Below are 11,636 nucleotides of genomic sequence, written 5' to 3'. Positions count from 1 at the left end.
TTCTCACAGAAATTTCCTTAGCATCAGCTTTGAGGAATCTGTCTCAAACTGTCACATCTCTTTCTACTTGGTATGAAAATATGATTCATACCCCATTAAATAAACTATTATATTATAAATGGATCAGTGTTTTCTATATTACTTTTTTGAGCTACGAGAGGATCCACAGAAGTCTTTTCCATTGAGCCATTGAGTTTGAAATGTGTTTTATGTAAAGAAAGGCGAAGAAAACATTTTCATCTTCTTGGGAAACATAAACATTTTTTTAATTTATTTATTTTGTTTATTTATTTTTTTAAATTTTTACTTTATTTTTAAACTTTACATAATTGTATTAGTTTTGCCAAACATCAAAATGAATCCATCACAGGTATACATGTGCTCCCCATCCTGAACCCTCCTCCCTCCTCCCTCCCCATACCATCCCTCTGGGTCATCCCAGTGCACCAGCCCCAAGCATCCAGTATCGTGCATCGAACCCGGACTGGCATCTCGTTTCATAATTATTGTACATTATGAGCTAGATATCTTAAAGAATTGAAACAGATTCATAGATGCCTTTCTGTCAATAATCTTCCATGGGGAAATGTAGGATGAAGGATAGAAAATAACTTAATGCTGATGGTACCTCCACCAATGAAAGGACATCATTTTCAGTATCTAATGTCTACTTCCTTTACCTGGGTGTACAACCTGACCTCTTCTATTTCTTCCATGGACTTTGCAAGTGGAAGTTTGCTGAAAGAATGAATGTGGAATGCCTTGAGGACAAATGGGATTGTGAAGCAAACTTCCATCTTATCCTTCAGGGAAATATCAGCAACAACTGTGGAGCGGGGAGAACAGTGATTATTGTATAAAGGATAATGCTGAGGCAAACAAAGACATATATCCAATCCGCCTACCATAACTCATGGTAATGATACATATGCACCCATTTTCACCTGCTGAAATGTTGTTCTTGGGCAAATGTATCGTGTCATTGTCAGGTGTCACTTTCTTTCTTCACTTGTCTTCAACACTTAGCTACATTCCCCAGTTCTGATACATCATTTAAAACTGAAAATTATTTCTAAGTGTAACTAGGCACCAGTAGTCTTTTAATCATGGGCTTGAATTCCTTTTTTTATATAATTAAATCACCCATTAATCTGTTGATATCATAAATATCAATATTTAATATAATTTGTCTACAATTTCATTGAAAAGTGAAAGTTGCTCAGTCCTGTCCTCTTTGTGACCCCACAGACTATACAGTCCATGGAATTCTCCAGGCCAAAATACTGGAGTGGGTAGACTTTCCCTCCTCCAGGGGATCTTCCCAACCCAGGGATCGAACCCAGGTCTCCCACATTGCAGGCAGATTCTTTACCAGCTGAGCCACAAGAGAAACCCACAATTTCATTGAGCAAAGGTACGAATTATGATAATGCAAATATATAAGACAAGTTTGATAATAATATTGATATAGGGAGTACATTTTATTATTAAAGTTTTGAGCAACTATTGAAAATGTGTAGTATAAACCATATTTATATCTGATATAAATATATAATAATAAATATTCTAGCACTGTACACTTTCATTTTATAAAAAATTTTGATGTAAAAATTGAGATCTAGACAATACTTTTATATTTTCAAGATAAATAACATTTTGTTGGTGAAATCAAACCCTAATATTGTTCATATTTTTTAAGAGCTTTTGATGAAGCAATACTATAATTTTTCATAATAAACTATTTCAAAAAGTAAAAGAATTCTAACTTAGAATTGTAATTTTTAGTTTTCAATACCTAGTAAATTTCATTTGTACAACCTGAGTATTTAAAAGCACTTCTTGACTTTTACTGAATTTCTAAACTGAATTCAGTAAATAACATTTTGTTAAACTTCCAACCTCTATTCATTCATTCATTCATCACTATTTATTGAGCATTTGCATGCTGTAAGGAATTCTGTTTGGTCTTATGGGTTTAAATGTGAATAAAACAAGGTCTGTGCTCAGTTCTTTCAGATGAGTAGAGGGTGGAAAAACAAGTCTGCAAAACACAGTAGTTTGTCAAGTTCTCTGAAAGTGTATTTCTGCCACCAGGAAGTCTCAGGAGATGCTTTGTGGATCAAATGAGAAAATGATGTTAGGACCCATGATGTCTCAGATTTCCTGGATTCCAGAATCAAGATTAAACAAACAAAGAAAAGACATGTAACTGTAATAGCAAGAAGAATGAAATAAGTATAGTGATACTAAACAAATGAACATAAAGTGATAATATAGAGACATAGAAACTCAATATAATTCTCTGTATTAGGGTCTATTTTACAAAAGATCTGGCATTTGAGCAGGGCATAAATAGAATGTTGTCTGTGATATAGTAATGAAATTATTTTGTACCTGGGACAGAATTATTATTATTTATTTTTATGTACAAAGTTTTCATTTTTAATATCTGGTTAAAATATATATTTTGTAAGCAAACCCATTACAGGCCAACAACAAGGAATAAAAGCAAGAAAAATAAAAAGCCTACAATTACCCCTTACTGAGCATAAAGGTCAGGCCTGCTTCTTTCCTTAAAGGCAGTGTCTTTTTGCCCTAAAGTATCAGCTTAGGTCCCTGCTCCTAAGCACCAGAATTGGATATGAACAGAGAAACCAGCCCTGAAATGTGTGTCTTTGCATAGCCCATTGGCTCATGGACTCCAAGTGCAAAGGGACTCCTTTGAAGCACCATCTGCACAGGCCCAAGCAGACTCGTGGTGAAATGTTTTCTCTTCCTCCTCCCAGGAAATGGTTTACGTTACTGACAGTGCCAATGGACCCAAGGTCCTGCTTGGTTGCACAATTTGTAATAACAAAGGCACAGAGAAATCCAACTGGATGGCAAGTTGGTTAAAGGGTTGCTTTCCTATGAAACTGGAAGACTGTGTTGCATGTAGGATAGACCAGGATGGAGAAGCAACCCCAGGGATCTAAGTTTCAGACCGCTTTTATCATAATTTGCTCCAGGTCAGTGTCACTTCAGAGTATATGCAGAAGAGGCTATAGAAACAGATTGACTGGGATTTTAGATTCCCATACTATATTATCTTGAATAAGGGAAAGGTCTTCCACCTTAGTTTCACAGTTTCTTACTGGTTTTTCTAAATGAGACCCTGCTCTTTTCTGACTCTGCTTCTCTGTGCCTTTCCTGATGTTCATGCCACTAGAGTGTCACATCCTTCTTGTTCACCTTTAAAGACAGCCTTCCTCACTCCAGGTCTTTACACATGCCGTTGCCATGGCTTTTGTTTGACCACCTTCTCACTGGTCTCCCTGAGAAATCGTCCCAAGTCCATGTTCATCAGTAGCCTCATCTTCCAACCCCTGTTGTTGTTATTTCTCCACAGACCTCCTTAATCCATTTTCATAAGTGTTTCACTGTGTGAAATTACATAATTTATTGGTCTGTGTGCATGTTCATTTTTCTTTGTGATATTGACTCCCTGTGGGTGTTCAGTGCTGCATGACCAAGGTGTGGCACAGAGTAATCTCTCACTAAATTCACGTGAGATGAGTGATGCAATCAAAATCAGCTGACTTCAATCGTCTCAAACCATCTCTACTCACCAACCAGAGAATTTAGGCCAAGAGAGTCTCCTCTAGCCCAACACACCACTGGGAAATAAAAATATATGAATGATAATTTTTAATAACATTCCAAATATGTAGTTTTTAAAAGTAAAGTTGGACTAAGAAAGAAAGGCCAACATAATGCTTTTATCCTAAGACAAATAGCAAACTAAGGTTGAACTTTGATGGGAGCCAGTGAAATATTCTCTTAGGCAATCAAAATTTAGAAATGAAGAAAGTGGTTCAGCTGTCTGCTGTCCAGTGACTTTTTTATGCAGTAACTTGTTTAAGACATTGCTGAACTCCATACCTTGAGCTTCACCCATGGGGCTATGCTCTTCAACAGTCTTACTGTCTGAAGCCAGGATGGAGGCAGCCTTGCTTCCAGGCCTGTGCAGTATGAGTCTGTGGAGAAAATGTCAGTCCTTGATTACCTTTAGGTTCCTTCTGTACTTTTCTTAAAGGATAGTGCACTGTTCACAGCCAAATAGCCCTATGGTCCCATCCAATAAATTCCAAGAAGTCCAGCTATCTTCATTCCATCTCACTTTGTCTGTCCCTTTTAGTTCTAGCTGCCAGTGACTTTGCTCTTATGATCTTATCTCTACTCTTAGCTTCTGTTGAAATGAATGATTGAGTTCATGATCCCTTTATTGAATGATTGTTTAGGCACATCCTTAGTGTTTTCTTCAAAACAAGACTCCTTATTTTTTGCTGTTTGGATAGACATAATTTTATAAATCTTCATGCTCTGCTCCTTTTTTCATAATATATATATTTTTTTTTTTCTTCATCTCTCTCTCTTTTGGAATTTTTCTTTTTTTTTTAATTTAATTTTATTTTTAAACTTTACAATATTGTATTAGTTTTGCCAAATATTGAAATGAATCTGCCACAGGTATACCTGTGTTCCCCATCCTGAACCCTCCTTCCTCCTCCCTCCCCATACCTTCCCTCTGGGTCGTCCCAGTGCACCAGTCCCAAGTATCCAGTATTGTGCATCGAACCTGGACTGGTGACTCATTTCATACATGATATTATACATGTTTCAATGCCATTCTCCCATATCTCCCCACCCTCTCCCTCTTCCACAGAGTCCATAAGACTGATCTATACATCAGTGTCTCTTTTGCTGTCTCGTAGACAGGGTTATTGTTACCATCTTTCTAAATTCCATATATATGCGTTAGTATACTGTATTGGTGTTTTTCTTTCTGGCTTACTTCACTCTGTATAATAGGTTCCAGTTTCATCCATCTTATTATAACTGATTCAAATGTATTCTTTTTAATGGCTGAGTAATACTCCATTGTGTATATGCACCACAGCTTTCTTATCCATTCATCTGCTGATGGGCATCTAGGTTGCTTCCATGTCCTGGCTATTATAAACGGTGCTGTGATGAACATTGGGATACACGTGTCTCTTTCCCTTCTGGTTTCCTCAGTGTGTATGCCCAGCAGTGGGATTGCTGGATCATAAGGCAGTTCTAATTCCAGTTTTTTAAGGAATCTCCACACTTTTCTCCATAGTGGCTGTACTAGTTTGCATTCCCACCAACAGTGTAAGAGGCTTCCCTTTTCTCCACACCCTCTCCAACATTTATTGCTTGTAGACTTTTGGATCGCAGCCATTCTGACTGGCATGAAATGGTACCTCATAGTGGTTTTGATTTGCATTTCTCTGATAATGAGTGATGTTGAGCATCTTTTCATGTGTTTGTTAGCCATCTGTATGTCTTCTTTGGAGAAATGTCTATTTAGTTCTTTGGCCCATTTTTTGATTGGGTCATTTATTTTTCTGGAGTTGAGCTGTAGGAGTTGCTTGTATATTTTTGAGATTAGTTGTTTGTCAGTTGCTTCATTTGCTATTATTTTCTCCCATTCTGAAGGCTGCCTTTTCACCTTGCTAATAGTTTCCTTTGTTGTGCAGAAGCTTTTAAGGTTAATTAGGTCCCATTTGTTTATTTTTGCTTTTATTTCCAATATTCTGGGAGGTGGGTCATAGAGGATCCTGCTGTGATGTATGTCGGAGAGTGTTTTGCCTATGTTCTCCTCTAGGAGTTTTATAGTTTCTGGTCTTACTTGAGATCTTTTATCCATTTTGAGTTTATTTTTGTGTATGGTGTTAGAAAGTGCTCTAGTTTCATTCTTTTACAAGTGGTTGACCAGTTTTCCCAGCACCACTTGTTAAAGAGATTGTCTTTAATCCATTGTATATTCTTGCCTCCCTTGTCAAAGATAAGGTGTCCATATGTGCGTGGATTTATCTCTGCGCTTTCTATTTTGTCCCATTGATCTATATTTCTGTCTTTGTGCCAGTACCATACTGTCTTGATAACTGTGGCTTTGTAGTAGAGCCTGAAGTCAGGTAGGTTGATTCCTCCAGTTCCATTCTTCTTTCTCAAGATAGCTTTGGCTATTCGAGGTTTTTTGTATTTCCATACAAATTGTGAAATTATTTGTTCTAGCTCCGTGAAGAATACCGTTGGTAGCCTGATAGAGATTGCATTGAATCTATAAATTGCTTTGGGTAGTATACTCATTTTCACTATATTGATTCTTCCAATCCATGAACATGGTATATTTCTCCATCTATTAGTGTCCTCTTTGATTTCTTTCACCAATGTTCTATAGTTTTCTATATATAGGTCTTTAGTTTCTTTAGGTAGATATATTCCTAAGTATTTTTTTCTTTCCGTTGCAATGGTGAATGGAATTTTTCTATAAGCAGCCAACAGGGTCAAAGCTGTTTCTTCAACACCTCTTGCTTGGGAATTTCCTTAACTAAAGATCTAATTTCCTTCTTCACTAGTTCTACCTTCCAAAAAACACTAGAACACTGTTTTGTAATGTCTTCATCACTTTCTAACAAGGATTGTTTTTATTTGAATAACACATTTCTCATTTTTGTCTGATACTTCAGCAGAGTTACTCATAATGTCTATATTTCTAGGATGCACCCCAAGATGCTTCCAGCATCTACCCATTACCACTTCCAAAGCTGCCTCCACATACTCAGCATACAAATATACATATTCAAATACAGGTGTATTTATTAGAGCAGCACCCCACATCTCTATACCAAAATGAGTCCCAGTCAGTTCTGTATGCCATAACAAAATACAAAATATGAGGTGGCTTACACAACAGAAAGTTTCCTTTTCACAATTCTGGAAACTGGGAAGCCCAAGACCAAAATTTCAGCATGGTCAGGTGAAGCTCTCTTCTTGGGTTGTGGATCACTGCCTTCTCATTGTCTCCTCTCATGGCACAGAGAAAGAGAGCAAATTCTCTTGTGTCTCTCATTATGAGGTTAACAATTCCTCACAGATAAGCATCCTTCTCTTACGATTTCCTCTTACCCCAAATTTCTACCAAAGTCCCCATCTCCAAATGCTATAACACTCATGAGTAGACCGTAAACATATGAATGTGGTGAAAAGATACATTCAGTTTATAACACTCCTGAAATTCAACGTCACTGTCTTCTCTCTGCCACAAAATACATTTGCCTTTTTGTGCCTTTTGTTACACTCTGAACTAGATTGTAAGGATTTAATAGCAGAGAAAGAACACTCTCATCAAATTATCAAACATTCAAATTCTACTTTTGCCATTCACTAGTGTAGTATTGTGTGAACTGCTCATGTTCATCAGTATCCCATTTCTTCTCCTAGAAAATGGGAAGGCTCCCAACTACACCATACCATTGTTTAAAAAATTAAGAAATAATATATCTCACATGCATAGAATAAATGATAAATATATCTATATCTATCATTATTAATAATAGCACAACTCATGGCTATTAGTATATCCCCATTTCAGAATAACAATGATTTGAGATCAGGGATTTATATTCATCTACAAATATGATTTGAAATAGCTCAGCTGGAATTCTATCACCTCCATGAGAGGCAATGCCAAAGAATGCTCAAACTACTGCACAATTGCACTCATCTCACATGCTATTAAAGTAATGCTCAAAATTCTCCAAGCCAGGCTTCAGCAATATGTGAACCGTGAACTTCCTGATGTTCAAGCTGGTTTTAGAAAAGGTAGAGGAACCAGAGATCAAATTGCCAACATCCGCTGGATCATGGAAAAAGCAAGAGAGTTCCAGAAAAACATCTATTTCTGCTTTGTTGACTATGCCAAAGCCTTTGACTGTGTGGGTCCCAATAAACTGTGGAAAATTCTGAAAGAGATGGGAATACCAGAGCACCTGACCTGCCTCTTGAGAAATGTGTATGCAGGTCAGGAAGCAACAGTTAGAACTGGACATGGAACAACAGACTGGTTCCAAATTGGAAAAGGAGTACCTTAAGGCAGTATATTGTCACCCTGCTTATTTAACTTGTATGCAGAGTACATCATGAGAAACACTGGATGGAAAGAAACACAAGCTGGAATCAAGATTGCCGGGAGAAATATCAATAACGTCAGATATGCAGATGACACCACCCTTATGGCAGAAAGTGAAGAGGAACTAAAAAGCCTCTTGATGAAAGTGAAAGTGGAGAGTGAAAAGTTTGGCTTAAAGCTCAACATTCAGAAAACGAAAATCATGGCATCCGGTCCCATAACTTCATGGGAAATAGATGGGGAAACAATGGAAACAGTGTCAGATTTTATTTTGGGGGCTCCAAAGTCACTGCAGATGGTGACTGCAGCCATGAAATTAAAAGACACTTACTCCTTGGAAGGAAAGTTATGACCAACCTACATAGCATATTCAAAAGCAGAGACATTACTTTGCCAACAAAGTTCTGTCGAGTCAAGGCTATGGTTTTTCCTGTGGTCATGTATGGATGTGAGATTTGGACTGTGAAGAAGGCTGAGTGCCGAAGAACTGATGCTTTTGAACTGTGGTGTTGGAGAAGACTCTTGAGAGTCCCTTGGACTGCAAGGATATCCAACCAGTCCATTCTAAAGGAGATCAGTCCTGGGTGTTCATTGGAAGGACTGATGCTAAAGCTGAAACTCCAGTACTTTGGCCACCTCATGCGAAGAGTTGACTCATTGGAAAAGACTCTGATGCTGGGAGGGATTGGGGGCAGGAGACGTGGACGACACAGGATGAGATGGCTGGATGGCATCACTGACTCGATGGATGTGAGTCTCAGTGAACTCCGCGAGTTGGTGATGGACAGGGAATCCTGGCGTGCTATGATTCATGGGGTCGCAAAGAGTCAGACACGACTTAGCTACTGAACTGAACTGAACTGAACTGACATATATGATATCCATCTAGCTAACACATAACAATCAGGCTCAGGCAACACTTGTGCATATAAAGGGCAGGGGTAATTGTGGAAGATTCTCTGAAAGAAAGTGGCTTTATTCTTGTTGACATGTGTGTATATGGATCAAGACTATTGGCCATGGGAAAAAGCTGAACTGGCCCAGAGCATGAGTAAGACTAGCTGATAGTAAGCTTTCTTTGAAGATAAGAGCATATGCGATAGTGCAATTAAGAAACAGAGCAAATATAACAAAATAAATCTTCACTTTTAAGAAGTGAAAAGGAGGCTAAAGCCTATGTATCTGTGACTAGAGAGGTGATCAAGATGACAGTGTGGAAGGTAACAGAATGATGCCTGATGTATCCCATTTTTGCCTCCATCCAGCAGATCTTTTCTCTCTCTCTGCTCTCTGACCAATGAGGCAGATTTGTTTAGATAATATCAAGGTGCTCCTGTGGATTCGACCATCAGGATCCCAGCAAAAGATTGGATAAAGAAGAAAAATTAAATCAAGGTATTTATTCCTCTGGCTTCTACTTCTTTTGGTTATTTTGGACTGATTGTGTACATCATCATGGTTTCTGTAAATAAAGGTCGATCTACCAAACTACCTTTCAGTTCAGTTCAGTCACTCAGTCATGGCCGACTCTTTGCGACACCATGAATTGCAGCATGCCAGGCCTCCCTGTCCATCACCAACTCCTGTAATTTACCCAAACTCATGTCCATCAAGTCGGTGATGCCATCCAGCCATCTCGTCCACTGTTGTCCCCTTCTCTTCCTGCCCCCATTCTCTCCCAGAATCAGGGTCTTTTCCAATGAGTCAGTTCTTCTCATGAGGTGGCCAAAATATTGGAGTTTCAGCTTCAACATCAGTCCTTCCAAAAAACACCCAGGACTGATCTTCATTAGGATGGACCGCTTGGATCTCCTTGCAGTCCAAGGGACTCTCAAGAGTCTTCTCCAACACCACAGTTCAAAAGCATCAATTCTTCAGCGCTCAGCCTTCTTCACAGTCCAACTCTCACATTCATACATGGCCACTGGAAAAACCATAGCCTTGACTAGATGGACCTTTGTTGGCAAAGTAATGTCTCTGCTTTTGAAAATGCTATCTACGCTGATCACAACTTTCCTTCCAAGAAGTAAGCATCTTTTAATTTCATTGCTGCAATCACCACGTGCAGTGATTTTGGAGCCCCCCAAAAAATAAAGTCTGACACTGTTCCCACTGTTTCCCCATTTATTTCCCATGAAGTGATGGGACAAGATGCCATGATCTTCGTTTTCTGAATGTTAAGCTTTAAGCCAACCTTTTCACTCTCCACTTTCACTTTCATCAAGAGGCTTTTTAGTTCCTCTTCACTTTCTGCCATAAGGGTGGTGTATTTGCATATCTGAGTTTATTGATATTTCTCCCAGCAATCTTGATTCCAGCTTGTGTTTCTTCCAATCTAGCGTTTCTCATGATGTACTCTGTGTATAAGTTAAATAAACAGGGTGACAATATACAGCCTTGACGAACTCCTTTTCCTATTTGGAACCAGTCTGTTGTTCCATGTCCAGTTCTAACTGGTGCTTCCTGACCTGCATATAGGCTTCTCAAGAGGCAGGTCAGGTAGCCTGGTATTCCCGTCTCTTTCAGAATTTTCCACAGTTTATTGGGACCCACACAGTCAAAGGCTTTGTCATAGTCAATAAAGCAGAAGTAGATGTTTTTCTGGAACTCTCTTGCTTTTTCCATGATCCAGCGGATGTTGGCAATTTGATCTCTGGTTCCTCTGCCTTTTCTAAAACAAGCTTGAACATCTGGAAGTTCGTGGTTCATATATTGCTAAAGCCTGGCTTGGTGAATTTTGAGCATTACTTTACTATTGTGTGAGATGAGTGCAATTATGTGGTAGTTTCAGCATTCTTTGGCATTGCCTCTCTTTGGGATTGGAATGAAAACTGACCTTTTCCAATCCTGTGGCCACTGCTGAGTTTCCAAATTTGCTGGAAATGGTTTCCAAGGCAAACCCTCAATATCACAGTAATCCAAGCCTATGCCCCAACCAGTAACACTGAAGAAGCTGAAGTTGAACGGTTCTATGAAGACCTTTTAGAACTAACACCCAAAAAAGGTGTCTTTTACATAGGGGACTGGGATGCAAAAGTAGGAAGTCAAGAAACACCTAGAGTAACAGGCAAATTTGGCCTTGGAGTACAGAATGAAGCAGGGCAAAGGCTAATAGAGCTTTGACAAGAGAACACACTGTTCATAGCAAACACCCTCTTCCAACAACACAAGAGAAGACTCTACACATGGACATTACCAGATGGTCAACACCGAAATCAGACTGATCATATTCTTTGCAGCCAAAGATAGAGAAGCTCTGTAGAGTCAGCAAAAACAAGACTGGGAGCTGACTGTGGCTCAGATTATGAATTCCTTATTGCCAAGATCAGACTTAAATTGAGGAAAGTGGGGAAAACCACTAGACCATTCAGGTATGACCTAAATCAAATCCCTTATGACTACACAGTGAAAGTGAGAAATAGATTTAAGGGACTAGATCTGATAGACAGAGTGCCTGATGAACTATGGATGGAGGTTCATGACATTGTACAGAGGTCAGGGATCAAGACCATCCCTGTGGAAAAGAAATGCAAAAAAAAAAAAAAAACAGAATGGCTGTCTGAAGAAGCCTTACAAATAGCTGTGAAAAGAAGAGAAGCGAAAAGCAAAGGAGAAAAGGAAAGATATAAGCATCTGAATGCAGAGTTCCAGAGAATAG

The 11,636-nt window shown here is 38.7% G+C and overlaps 1 long non-coding RNA gene across 2 annotated transcripts in view; it reads right to left on the bottom strand.

Annotated features, from left to right (window-relative positions):
* Positions 1-459: 459 nt before the first annotated feature.
* Positions 460-11,636, bottom strand: part of LOC138990191 (uncharacterized) — a 32,993-nt gene continuing 21,816 nt past the window's right edge. The window contains exons 3-4 of one of the 2 annotated variants that reach the window (XR_011466302.1): positions 3,922-4,016; positions 460-826 (exon numbers count right to left, since the gene is read on the bottom strand). This is a non-coding gene — a long non-coding RNA (uncharacterized lncRNA). Of the gene's footprint in view, positions 827-1,748; positions 2,164-3,921; positions 4,017-11,636 lie in introns of those variants that run through there. The other variant, XR_011466301.1, reaches the window with a different exon arrangement.

Source organism: Bos mutus, chromosome 2, assembly GCF_027580195.1.
Source record: "Bos mutus isolate GX-2022 chromosome 2, NWIPB_WYAK_1.1, whole genome shotgun sequence".
NCBI classification, from domain to species: Eukaryota; Metazoa; Chordata; class Mammalia; order Artiodactyla; family Bovidae; genus Bos; species Bos mutus.
Note: the sequence above shows the minus strand (reverse complement) of the source record. Positions and strands in the feature narration are given on the sequence as shown.